We start from the raw sequence: 12,142 nt of genomic DNA, 5'->3' as shown, positions 1-12,142 counted from the left end.
TTTTTATAAAAATCATTAAATTTTATAAAAGTAGTGCAAACTATTAACAAAATTACATTTTTTAATTAAATTTATAAAATTTATAAAATTTAATTATTTAATTTTTATTTTAAAAGTTATTATTTTAAAATAAATTTTTCATTTTAAAAGTTATTATGTCCAAAAAGCTATTATTTTAATAAAGATGTCATTAACAGAGTATTTTAGTGAACTATTAGTTTTATTTAAAGTATCAATTTTTAAATTAAATTTTTATATTATAAAAAATATTATTTCTAAAAAATTACTTAATTTTATATATTGTAAAAGTTAAAAAATTAGTTAAATTTACTTGGATATATGAATTATATTTTTTCTAAGTTTATATATAAAGCACATATTTATTTTATTATAAAGGATTATTCTAAAGTATTAATATTAAATTTTATTTAATATAAATAATAACTATTATATAATTAGTTAATCGGTCAAAATTACATAAATTATGAACTATTTATATTTAATGTTTTTGTTAAATTGAATTAAAATTAAAATTTATAAAAATAAAATATATTGAAATATTATAGCAATTCCAAACTAATTATGCCGGGTTATATTTATTATTTTTAAAATCTTTATTTATTAAGCTGATTGTATACAAAGTACAAACCAATAAACGCCTATCTCAATTGGTTAGGAGGAAGGTCTAAGATCTTAGAGGTCTTGTCGAGTCCCATAGGGAATAATATCAAGTTACGAACGTCAGAAATGTCGACTGAGGCATCGTCCTTCACGATAATAGAACTATTCGCGATGCAATCAACATAAGCGGCATGGAAATTTAATGGCATATAAAAAATTGTAAATAGTTATATACTTATATATATACGTTTAGAGATGTAATAATTCTATCTTATATACTTGCGGGAAAAAGACTGATTGCATACAATAAATTTCCTAAACTGATTGGTTATGGAGTGGACAGGCTAAGAGTTGGTCCTCTTCACTCTCTATAATGAATGCAAAACAACTCATTTCTCTTTTATTTTTTCTCATAAGGAGTTTGGACCCATTCTTCCATTATTAGTGGAAGTGGGAACTCATAAACAATAACAAAATAATTTAATGAATCACTATCACGTGTGTAAAGGTAATACAATTTTCATAAAAACTTTCAGTATAAATTATACATATTTTTTAAAAATGTGTGAAGGATATATAACTTTTTTATGAGATGATACATGTAACTGGAACTCTTTAAATGCCAACACTGGAGCTCTTGACATTTTTATACCCCCATTGCATTGGTATTTTTGAATATATGCCTCAAACAACAAAAAAATTCACCTTTTGTCTGGGTCCCACCCAGCCCGCAATATGCCATTGCAGGCTGGTTTCTGGGGCAATTATTAATTGCCCAATCAATAAATTATTGAAAAATAAAATTAAAATTTTTTTATTGTTTTGATCGTTATGAAATTTGGCAAAAAAAATAGAATAATAAATTTAGGAAAGACAGTGATTGAGCGTTTTTAAGCATTCTACCGTTATAGAATTTTGAGTGTTTTCAATCTTTTTTTACCGTTTTGAAATTTGATAAAAATTTATGATAATAATAAATTACTAGTGTTTTGTACATAATTTTTAAAAAAACATATAGAATAAATGGAAGTAACCTTAATATGTCATATACATATTTATTTGTACAACAATAAAAAAAAACTATAAAATACAACTAATAGTTTGGTCTATCTGGGGTCCGTAAGTTTGTCCTCAGGTCGTAACCTCTGTTCAGACGCCGACTCATTTGGAAATCAGTCAATCGTCGGTAACTTCTGCCATCTGGGGCAGTGCTGCGGTTGCTACTATCACTGGCTGGACTATCCACATCCTCACTTTCGTCCTCACCACAGTCGTCATCAGGAGCAGGCGCTTGAGACGAGGGGTTTCCTAACCCCAGGGAAAAAGATGGAGGCTGAATGTCATGAAGCCCATCAAACGGCTGTGAGTCAGGATCCAAATTATACACCCAATCGTCAGTAACAGAAAATGCAGCTGAGAGGGACTCTGAGTCGGATGGGAAGAGGACGTCGGGTCATGTGACGTCGTGCTATAATCAAATTGACGTGGCGACTCTGAAATGTAATCCTCAAAAAGCTGAGTAACATTCCTAATTGGAGGTGTCCACGGAGTGGACTAGTTGTCATCAAATAATCCACCAAACTGCTGAGCTTGAGGTGTCTGCATCAGCGGTGGAGCCTGAAACGTGGTAAAAGCGAAACCCGGATGCTGGGAGAAGTTTGCGAGCGTAGCCAGCGGAGTAGTGTAAGCCGTCTGCCTAAATGACGAGTCAACATAAGGCATAGACGCAGGCGGTACAGAAAAAGACAAAGCTAGTGGCCCCTGGGTCTTCGCAGAGGTGCTCCTGTGATAATGCGTATACCCGAAATACCGCCGCATGAAGTTCTCGGTATCTTCGTGAAAGTCGACCTGGAAAAAAAACGAGCTAGTCACTATAGATTTTAGATCCATAAATATATTAACTGAAATTGAAACGTACCGGTGTGGAAGAGGATCCTGCGGCGTAACTAGCGGAGTAGTGTAAGCCGCTGCCCACATAACGGGTCAACATAAGGCATAGACGCAGGCGGTACCAAAAAAGACGAAGTTGTTAGAGGTGCTCCCGTAATAATGCGTAGACCCATAATACCGCCAAATGAAGCCCTCGGTATCCCCGTGAAAGATGACCTGGAAAAAAAAAGAGAATTGGTCACTATAGTTACTGATTTTAGAACCATAAAAATGTTAATTAAAATTCATATGTACTGATGGGGGAAGAGGGTTTGTCGCGATCTCACGGGTCTGCTCTTGCTGTCTGGCTCGCCTCTTCGACGTCCTCGTATACGCTGTGTATCCATGGTCGAGGGATCGATGTGAGGTAATGCGTGTGGCGGAACAGTACGCTCGGGTGGTGACTGTTAGCAAAAATACTAACTTGTAGTAATCCGGAAATACGGAATCGATCCCACGAAGACAAGAGGTTTAAAGTGAGCGAACATGTAATTGGAAATTCAATTCGGAAAGCAACGATCAATTGGATTTATAGTAATGACTACGGAATTTAAAACTAGTGAAATCAACACTTTACGCAATTAAAAACTAAAGCAATTAATTAATAAACGGGATAAAACAATAGGAAAAGGCGTTTAGAGGTTGTTAAATCATGCCACTAACGAATCCTAGAAAATTGGGTATAGTAGTGTTATCGGCTCGGGTCAAGTTTTCCTAGATTGCCTAATCCGCTCTCTCGAGTCCGCAATTAGGTCTAATTGAGATTAGATTATCAAGTTGAAGTCTAAATCGCTCTCGCGTAATTAGAATTCAACAATGACAATCTAATCCAATCGCGAAGCTAACTTCTAACCACCTAATCCCTAAACCGCCCTAGCGTGATTAGATTTTAGGTTTGTGATCAACTAAGTCCGTCTAATTAATTGACTCTCGCCTAATTAACTAGTCTCTAAACATAGATTAATAGATCAAGTTAATCTAAGCATTAAGCCCCAATAATCACAACAAACTCCCAACACAAATCAACCTTAATCAACTATTCAACTAATCATGGCAATCATCAACAACCCCCAAACAAGGAGTTTAGCTAGCCATTATCAAAACTAAAGCAATAATTAAACAAGAATTAAACATACTATTAAGATGTAGAAAGATTACCTTTAATAAGTAGAAGAAAAACATTCAACAATAACTATAATAATGAAGCTTGAATAATAATAATCTTGCATTAATCACCAAAGTTAAGAACAAGAATCTGGAATTAAAACTAAGAACAATTGTATCTAAAAATCTGAGAATAGTAATAGGAAATGGGGGCTACAAATCTAAATCTAGTGCATAACCCTAAAAAGGGAAAATAAGGTATCCTTATATAGTACTACCCAAAATAGGGAATAAAAATACAACCCATCTAGAATGTTTGGCCCAGTAGGGAAAGAAACCAAGAAAATCTGAGCTCCCTCTATTACTCTGGTCTCGAATCGAGACACTCAACTTATGAGTGTGTCTCGATTCGAGACACACTAAGCAGAAAAATCTGCTTCTCTAGAACTTGTGTCTCGATTCGAGACACCCATTTAAGTGGGATGTCTCGATTCGAGACACCTCTTCAGAAGGGGGAGGATTTGCTTCTTTTGCATCCGGCTTTCGACTTCTTTCGCGCTCGACTTCCGCTTCCGCTCATTTTCCACTATTTCGGCCTCAAAACTCTTCGTAATGCTCTTGATTCCCTGAAACATAAATACCCTCTATAAGCTAATCAATTCCATATAAAAGCGGGGTGAAAACACATAAAAGCATACGAAAAGACATCCTAAAGATAGGAGTATTTCACTCCTATCAAACCTCCTCACACTAAAACCTTGCTTGTCCCCAAGCAAGAAATGAATCTCACTATCAACCACAATAATTAACAACCTTGGAGATTGTAAACACATGACTACACACGAACTCCCAACCAATGAAGGCACAAGACAAATTTCTAGTGTTATCAATTGTAAGCGATGCAACCAACGATGAATGCAATTATAATGACATAGTCCAATGACATTGAGAATACTATTGGTAAGGCATTTGTGTTAAGCAAATTCGGAGTTACAATCATCTACGGGACATGCACACATTGGCCAAAATGAAATGGTAAATCATGGCATTATTCTCATAGGAACCAAGCAAAGCACAATGAAACTCACAAGATATCACTCCAACACACAAGTGTTTAGGGTAAACAATTAAACTCACATCGTGCTTATTCACCATAGGCTTGCCTTTAGTCCCGAACTCCACTATTTGGTTCGGTAATCAACAACTATCATATGGACTTGTGAGGGTTGTAACTTGGCTAAGGGTTAGGGGTAGGTAGATTTGGGTACTTGGCTAAAACTTGATTTGAACGACTCTTTTCTAATATACTTTCGACCTAGCTCGGATTTTCAACACTTGTGAACTTTTGAATTATTTTTATTTATTGCCTTTGTTTATCCTTTCTTTCTTTTCTTTTCTTCATTTTCCTCTTTTTATTTTTTTGTTTTCTTTTTTTTTTCTTGAAATTGTTTTTATTCTTTCTTTCTTTTGATTTTCTTTTTCTCGAGGCAAATTTCTATTCTTTTAACACTTTCACATTTCTTTCTAGTCATCAAGCTAGTGTCGCATTTTTCTCATCATTAAGTCATTCAAATCAAATTGGGTGTTTTAAGAGGTAAGTTGTTGAAAGGAGTTGTGTCATTTGTGTTTGACAAGGAAAGGCTTAGGCTCAAAATGGTGATTCTAAAGGTAGAGGGTAGGCTTTTAAGTGATTTTTGTTCAAAAATTTGGGGTATTCCTAATGCCATACTCATCTAGTCATTGACACTCAACCTCTATAGTTTTGAGCGGACACCAAGCAAGTTCTAGGAATTTTAGCATGCAATCAATACTCACAACAACAAATAGGCTCAATAATCACTCAATAAAAGGGTGTCATGCCAAAAACTTAATTCCTATGAAAACATGCCAATCATACTCAAATTTTCAAAAATGGCACAAATTGTCAATTTAAAAGCACACATCATGCATCCGTATTAAGCACTACAACTTGTCAAAACCCAACACCAATTAACATGGAATTAACTCGAATTTCATTGAACCATGTCATACAACTTGCATCTTATTAAACACATCCACATTTGATTGATTTAAACTAGAAAAATGCACTTGCTAACTTCATTGATCGGGAATAAAACTTTCATTTCACAAATACACCAAGGTCACTAATCATGCTTCAACATACACAAGCCAACGATTTAGTGCGAGGTGACTCAAAATAAACAACATAAAACAAACAACCTAGACTCCTACACGCAAACATTAAAAACAAAACAATAAAACCGAGACTCTAATGCATTCATATTTTCAACAACCCCTCCTCACACTATTTCTATGCTATGTCCCCATGGCAATGAAATAAACGGAAAATTGCATGAGTTAGAGTTGAAGAAAGCAAATCTTCGAGTTCAATCGAACTCGGGTGGCTCCGGCGAAGGTGTTGGAGACGGGAAACGCGGACCGCCTTGGGCATTGTAAAACTCTTGCATCTTTTGTTCATGCCTCCTCATGCGATGTTGCATCCTTTCTTGCCTATACTCCATCTTCTTCCACATCTTTCTTTGTTCCGCCATAAAAGCACGTTGATCCGCTTGGAAATCGTATGGGGGCGGTTGCTCCCATTGGACTCCCTCCGGAACACTAGCAAATTGTTCCCCACCTTCGGCACTAGTGCCGGCCATATGCTTATCTTTTCTTCTAGGTTGCTCCTTTGGCCGCCTCGGTATGGGCTCTTCTCTTGGCTCACTCCAACCCGCTCTAGGGAAAGGTTGGCCGGGATGGGTGTCTTCCCAATGTTCTTGTACGTATTTTCCAACAACCCGTTGTTTCCTTGCATAACCCCCATGCGAGAGATGATCCACATCGATCATCTTTGGAGGTAACAACTTGTATTTGCTTTCATCAAACTCGGGGTCTTTTCTTGCTAAGTGCATCACAAACCAACCATGGCCGAGTTTCTTATTTTTCTCCGGAGCTTCTAACAAAATTTTCATGAATCGATAGCCCACATTAACTTGCACATACGGGTTGGTTTCATCCTTGAGTACCCGGAGAATTAGCAAATCCGATCGTGTTACCTTGTTGGACTCATGGCGCCTGACATAAGAGTGAGCATACCATTTGAGCAAGACTATGGCAGCGATATCCCTCACCTCATTGAGCTTCGCATTGTGGCTATCAAAAACCGCTTTACCCGATGCCCCATTCCAAACCAAATTGTCATCAAATTCTTCCGGCATAAACTTCAATCCCATATCCCACAACGAAAAATCTTCAATCAAGTTGGCCAACGTGTATTCCCGCTCTTTCCCTTCTAGCCGGAAAGTGAGAGTTGTCTCGCTTGTTGGTGATGGTTTGAGTGTGGTGAAGAACTCATAAGTAAGTTCCTCACAATACTCATGTGGAGAAGCCTCCATTTTTGTAAAATCCAACCACTCGAAATAGGGCTTTACAATCCCATGAATTTTCAACTTCGTCATGCTCTCCCAACAAATCTTGTATGGAACGGAAATACCTTTCTTCTTAAGGCTCTTGAACATATTTCCTTCCGCCTCGGTACGGATATCAAAAGGCGTATCAAAACGGTGTCGGAGAGCCCCCGGAGTGTTAACTCCGAAAACGTTGGACCCGGAAGCACTTTTCTTACGATTGGAACGGAAGGTTCCTAGCGTTGGTTCAACCTCCGGTGGTGGTGGGTTCGAAGTTTGCGCGACGGTCTTCTTTGATCGTGTAACTCGTGACATGGCTAGAGTGGCGTAAAGGGTGTTCGGAAATGTGTTTGGAATTGAATTTGGGTAGATTGAATGATGGCTAGGGCTTCTTGAAGGTTTGGCTTGATGAAAGAGAAAGAAGCTTTTGGATATGGAGGTTTTCTAATTTAGGTATGGAATGGTGGAGAAGATGAAGTGATGGAGTCCTTTTTATGGCTAAATTCATAGCTATGGATTTAAGGGCCAAGATGTGTTGGAAGTTGGTGATCCATGTCAAAAATTTGAATCTTAAAGGGTTAGGATCGTGCCACATCATCAATCCATGTGAAGCAAATAAGAGCCAATGAGAAAATTTCAAAGTCCCCCCCTTAAGTCAAGTGTCTCGAATCGAGACACCCTTGTTAAATAGGTGTCTCGATTCGAGACACCAAGAAAAGAGAAGCAGAATAATCTGCTTCTTTTGTCTCGAATCGAGACAACTTCCTAAGAAGCTTGTCTCGATTCGAGACAAGGGAAAACAAATTATTCTGTTTTTCCTTTCTTAGGGAACCTTGATTTTTTTTTTTTTTTTAGAATCGCTCCACCGAACTCCTACACATCCAAAAACCGAACATACCACGCATTATCTCGAACATAACAATCATATGAAATACGCCAAATCATCAACAATTACAAAAGAACACTAAACGTAAGGTAATTGTAAAACAAAAACAACAACTAAAAGCATTAAAATTCAAACCTCTTGGGATTGCCTCCCAAGTGCGCTTGTTTAAGGTCGAAAGCTCGACCGTCAATCCGTGGCATTTAAGTTGAAGGGGGAGCAAGATAGATCTTGTCATCTATTTGACCCGTCAAAGGTCCCAAGTAGGGCTTGCAACGGTTTCCGTTGACCTTGAACGTCTCTCCCTTTTGATTTTCTAATTCTATTGCTCCATGAACCGCCACGTGCCGGATCTTATACGGACCACTCCACCGAGATTTTAATTTTCCCGGAAACAACCGCAACCTTGAATTATAGAGCAACACAAAAGCTCCAACTTCAAATGACTTGGGTGAGATGTGAGCATCATGCCATTTCTTCGTTCTTTCTTTATAAAGTTTGGCATTCTCATAAGCATCAAGTCGGAATTCATCTAACTCATTAAGTTGCAACAACCGCTTCTCACCGGCCGCCTTGAAGTCATAGTTCAACTTTTTAATTGCCCAATAGGCTTTGTGTTCTAATTCAACCGGCAAGTGACACCCTTTACCATACACAATTCGATAAGGCGACATACCGAGAGGTGTCTTAAATGCCGTGCGGTAGGCCCATAAGGCGTCATCCAACTTGAGGGACCAATCCTTTCTTGTCCCATTTACTGTCTTCTCTAAAATTCTCTTCAATTCACGATTCGAAACTTCCACTTGGCCACTCGTTTGGGGGTGATAGGGGGTAGCAACTCGGTGGTACACATTGTACTTTTTCATCAAAACCTCAAATTGCCGGTTGCAAAAATGCGACCCCCCATCACTAATGATAACCCTTGGAGTCCCAAATCGGTTAATCAGACGCTTGAGAAACTTCACCACTACCTTGGAATCGTTTGTAGGTAAAGCCTCCGCTTCTACCCATTTCGATACGTAATCCACACAAACCAAGATAAAAAGATTTCCATGAGACATCGGAAATGGCCCCATGAAATCTATGCCCCACACATCAAAGATCTCCACCTCTTGGATTGAGGTCAATGGCATCTCATCTCGTTTGGAAATGTTCCCTACTCGTTGACAACGATCACAATGCCCCACAAACTCCTTGGCATCGCGAAATAGGGTAGGCCAAAAGAACCCACTTTCTAGCACTCTAGCCGCGGTCCTTGACGCCCCATAATGCCCGGCGTAATCCGCCTCATGACAATGGCTCAAAATTGGCATCACTTCCTTCAAAGATACACACCTCCGAATCATCCCATCACCACATATCTTGAAAAGATACGGCTCATCCCACAAAAAACGTTTCACATCACTCAGAAATTTCTTCTTTTGATGGTGCGATAGATCCGGTGGCATGACATTGGAAGACAAGTAATTAGCTATATCCGCATACCAAGGTGTCTCCACTTCCGAGATTACCATCAACATTTCATCCGGGAATCGTTCATTAATATCGACACCAATTGGAATAGGTTCCGGAACTTCTAACCGTGATAGGTGATCCACCACAACATTCTCCGTTCCTTTTTTGTCTCGGATTTCTACATCAAACTCTTGCATTAAAAGAATCCATCGAATAAGCCTTGGTTTTGCGTCTTGCTTAGCAAAAAGATATCTCAAGGCGGCATGATCGGTATAAATGATGGCCTTTGATCCGAGCAAATATTGCCGAAACTTGTCTAACGCAAATACCACCGCCAACATCTCTTTTTCGGTTGTGGTATAATTGAGTTGAGCTCCCGCCATGGTCCGGCTCGCGTAGTAAATCACGTGGACCTTCTTATCCTTCCTTTGACCCAAAACACACCCTAAAGCTTGGTCACTCGCATCACACATGAGCTCAAAGGGCAAGCTCCAATCCGGAGACGATATAATTGGCGCAGTCACAAGTGCCTCCTTAAGCCTCTCAAAAGCACCTTGACATTCCTCTGTGAATTCAAACGGCGCATCTTTAACTAGCAATCTCGTCAAGGGCCGTGCGATAGATGAAAAGTCCTTAATGAATCGCCGGTAAAAGCCCGCATGGCCTAAAAATGCCCGAACTCCTTTGACCGTAGCCGGAGCTACTAATTTCTCAATAACCTCTGTTTTTGCCCTATCCACTTCAATTCCCGCTTCCGATATCCTATGCCCGAGTACAATGCCTTCATCCACCATAAAGTGGCACTTTTCCCAATTTAGCACCAAGTTTGTCTCAACACATCTTGCTAAAACCCGCCTTAAGTTCGCCAAACAACCATCGAATGAATCGCCAAACACGGAGAAATCGTCCATGAATACCTCCATAATATCCTCAATCATGTCGTTAAAGATTGAGGTCATACATCTTTGAAATGTGGCGGGTGCGTTGCATAGTCCGAAGGGCATTCGCCGATATGCAAAGGTACCGTAGGGGCATGTGAAGGTCGTCTTCTCTTGATCTTCCGGGAGAATTAATATTTGATTGTAACCGGAGTACCCATCAAGGAAGCAGTAAAATTTGTGTCCCGCTACCCTTTCTAACATTTGATCGATAAATGGTAGCGGAAAGTGATCCTTTCGGGTTACCTCGTTGAGCTTCCGATAATCGATGCATACTCGCCAACCGGTTACCGTCCTTGTGGATATTTGTTCTCCTTTTTCATTCTCCACCATTGTCATTCCGCCCTTCTTAGGGACACATTGAATTGGGCTTACCCACTCACTATCCGAAATAGGGTAGATTATTCCGGCGTCGAGGAGCTTAACAATTTCTTTGTGCACTACCTCCTTCATATTCGGATTCAATCTTCGTTGCCTTTGAGCCGACTTCTTTGACTCATCTTCGAGATTGATCTTATGCATCACAATTTGAGGACTTATTCCACGAATGTCGGAGATTTGCCACCCTATTGCTAATACATGCTCCTTCACCACTTGTACCACCCTCCTCTCTTGTTCCTTAGAAAGCTTGTTCGAGATGATTATTGGCAAAGTCTCATTCTCCCCGACAAAGGTGTACCGGAGATGAGATGGAAGTGGCTTCAACTCAACTTGTGGTGGCACCTCGGAAGATGGTGGAGTCACACCACTACTCTTGTTCAAATTCTCCGGCTTAGGTTCATCCTCCTCGGAATACTCATCACTCGGATTATCGGAATGGAAGGTGACTTTCGAAATTTCAGAAAAATTTGGGTCCCCTTCTTTTGCTCTTGTCTCGATTCGAGACAGTCTACTTATGGGACTGTCTCGAATCGAGACAAAACCATAGGGAGCTCCTGCTCCCTTTTTCTTAGTGTCTCGATTCGAGACACTCTCTTTAGTTGGGTGTCTCGAATCGAGACACTCATGCAGGGAACCCAGAAGTTGATTTTTCGTCACTCCGTCTTGATTAAACTCTTCCATACTTGCTTCAAGAGTATCCCTAACAAGTTCATCAACCAAATCGATTCTCATGCAATCTTCCTCCTCGATGGCATTCCGCATCACTCTCTTCATATCAAACTCCACACTTTCCTCATCAATTCTCAAGGTGAGCTTGCCGGCGTGAACATCGATGAGAGCACGCCCGGTGTTCATAAAAGGGCGACCGAGAATCATAGGACATTCTTTATCCACCGCATAGTCTAAGATCACAAAATCCACCGGAAAGATGAATTTATCCACTTTAACGAGTACGTCTTCCACTATCCCATACGGCTTTTTGAGAGAGTGATCGGCAAGTTGCAATACCATCGAGGTGCGCTTTACCGGTTGATCACCAAATAAAGACCTAAAAAGAAACAACGGCATCAAGTTAATACTTGCCCCAAGATCACACAAACAGTTTATAGCATTCATATTTCCTATGGTGCAAGGTATAGAAAAACTCCCTGGATCTTTAAGCTTTGTCGGTAAATTGCTTTGGATTATTGAACTACAATGCTCCGTGAGCGGTATTGTCCCACCTTGCTCCCAACTACGCTTGTTCATAATTATGTCTTTCAAGAATTTTGCATATTGGGGCATCTCCCGAAGTGCATCCGCCAAGCTTAGATTGATTTGCAATTTCTTGAAAATCTCAAGGAACTTGTGAAATTTTTCGTTCCCTTGAGCTTTCCTCAACCGGCTTGGGAATGGAACCGGTGGTACAAACGGTGGAGGTGGTG

The 12,142-nt window shown here is 39.6% G+C and overlaps 1 protein-coding gene across 1 annotated transcript in view; it reads right to left on the bottom strand.

Annotated features, from left to right (window-relative positions):
* Positions 1 to 1,636: 1,636 nt before the first annotated feature.
* Positions 1,637 to 12,142, bottom strand: part of LOC126654487 (ubiquitin-like-conjugating enzyme ATG10) — a 36,574-nt gene continuing 26,068 nt past the window's right edge. The window contains exons 7-8 of the transcript XR_008789498.1: positions 2,540 to 2,727; positions 1,637 to 2,469 (exon numbers count right to left, since the gene is read on the bottom strand). The gene's annotated coding sequence lies outside the window, so the exon portion shown is untranslated. The remainder of the gene's footprint in view (positions 2,470 to 2,539; positions 2,728 to 12,142) is intronic.

This window comes from Mercurialis annua, linkage group LG7 (genome assembly GCF_937616625.2).
Source record: "Mercurialis annua linkage group LG7, ddMerAnnu1.2, whole genome shotgun sequence".
NCBI lineage: Eukaryota > Viridiplantae > Streptophyta > Magnoliopsida > Malpighiales > Euphorbiaceae > Mercurialis > Mercurialis annua.
Note: the sequence above shows the minus strand (reverse complement) of the source record. Positions and strands in the feature narration are given on the sequence as shown.